Source organism: Sardina pilchardus, chromosome 9 (assembly GCF_963854185.1).
Source record: "Sardina pilchardus chromosome 9, fSarPil1.1, whole genome shotgun sequence".
Classification (NCBI taxonomy): Eukaryota; Metazoa; Chordata; class Actinopteri; order Clupeiformes; family Clupeidae; genus Sardina; species Sardina pilchardus.
This window is the reverse complement of record NC_085002.1, coordinates 2,809,921-2,811,984: the sequence shown is the minus strand read 5'-3', so window position 1 is coordinate 2,811,984 and position 2,064 is coordinate 2,809,921. Positions and strand designations below refer to the sequence as shown.

The 2,064-nt window shown below is 50.6% G+C and overlaps 1 protein-coding gene across 1 annotated transcript in view; it reads right to left on the bottom strand.

The window, feature by feature from the left end:
• Positions 1-2,064, bottom strand: part of srgap2 (SLIT-ROBO Rho GTPase activating protein 2) — a 127,855-nt gene that overhangs the window by 44,766 nt on the left and 81,025 nt on the right.

Here is a 2,064-nt window from a genome sequence, read left to right as displayed (position 1 = left end):
TGTTTAGTGCTGGCCTCTGCTTATGGGACATGTGTGCAGGAGTGCCCTTGGACAACGTTCAAAAGCAATACACAACGCCTGCTCTACAGAACACACTCAGAACCGCTCTGTTCTAATATAGAACCCAACGTCTGCTTTACAGAACACACCCAGAACCGCTCTGTTCTAATATAGAACCCAATGCCTGCTCTACAGAACACACCCAGAACCGCTCTGTTCTAATATAGAACCCAACGCCTGCTCTACAGAACAAACCCAGAACTGCTCTGTTCTAATATAGAACCCAACGCCTGCTCTACAGAACACACCCAGAACCGCTCTGTTCTAATATAGAACCCAACGCCTGCTCTACAGAACACACTCAGAACCGCTCAGTTCTAATATAGAACCCAACGCCTGCTCTACAGAACACACTCAGAACTGCTCTGTTCTAATATAGAACCCAACGCCTGCTCTACAGAACACACTCAGAACCGCTCTGTTTTAACATAAAACCCAACGCCTGCTCTACAGAACACACTCAGAACCGCTCAGTTCTACCCAAAGCCTCCTACAGTATATAGTGCCACGCTGAGTCCACTTTACTTTATTGATCCCCAAGGGGAAATTCAAGAAATTAACTGTCCTGTAAACCCAGTGCCCCCTATACTGTATGTCCTGTAAACCCAGTGCCCCCTATACTGTATGTCCTGTAAACCCAGTGCCCCCTATACTGTATGTCCAGCCTGTAGCACTGTCCTGTAGACCCAGTGCCCCCTATATTGTATGTCCAGGCCTGTCCAGGGAGCTGAGCTGGTCGGCTGGGAATGCCGCTACTAAGTCCGGGGATGACAGGAGCATTTGCCCCCAGCTCTGGAGGGGCATCTTCAGCATGCCACAGGGGCAGCTGGGGGCAAACAGAGAGAGGCAGCTGGCAGGGAAATGGCAGAAGGAGAGTGTGTGCGTGTGTGATTGTGTGTGTGTGTGAGTGTGTGTGTGCGTGAGAGTGTGTGCGTGTGTGAGTGTGTGCGTGTGTGGGGGGGGTTCTGTAGATGCTTGAGTGAAAGTAGTGTGAGTCAGTATGAGCTAACCAGATCCCCCCGCCCAACACACACACACACACACACACACACACACACACACACACACACACACACACACACACACACACACACACACACACACACACACACACACACACACACACACACACACACACACACACACACACACACACACACACACACACACGCCACAGACTGCAGCCAAATGCTTTGGATGGTCAGGATTGTTCCCAGGTCCAGGGCACAGCATGACAGGATCAAGCTGGATGCCGGATATGAGCCATATCAGAGCCACATCAGGGCCAGACGAGGACCACATCAGGGCCATCAGGGCCACAGAATTAAGAGACAAAAGATGCAACCACACACACCTACAACTGCTGTACAGCATAGTTCTAAGAGTGAAAGCAGGCACACACACACACACACACACACACACACACACACACACACACACACACACACACACACACACACACACACACACACACACACACTCACACACACACACACACACACACAGATCAGAGTGCTGGATGGTCCATTAGTCTCAGCAAAAAAAGACTTCAAATCAACAGCTGGAGCAACACTGCTGAGGTATGTGTGTGTGTGTGTGTGTGTGTGTGTGTGTGTATGTGCGTGCATGTGTGTCTTTCTGTCTGTCTGTGTTGGTGTCTTGTCCAGACAGACAGACAGACAGACAGACAGACAGACAGACAGACAGACAGACACACACACACACACACACACACACACACACACCCAGGCAGAACACAGTGTTGGCAGTGAGGTGACTGGAGGCAATGGATGTGAGATTCATGCAGAGTACAAACCCCAGCAGGAGCTCAACACACACACACAGAACACACCACCATCTGCCAGCACGGAGAGAGAGAGGGATAGAGAGATGAGAGAAAGAGGGAGGGAGAGAGAGAGGGAGGGAGAGAGAGAGGGATAGAGAGAGAGGGAGGGAGAGCAATAGAGAGAGAGGGATAGAGAGATGAGAAGAAAGGAAAAGAGA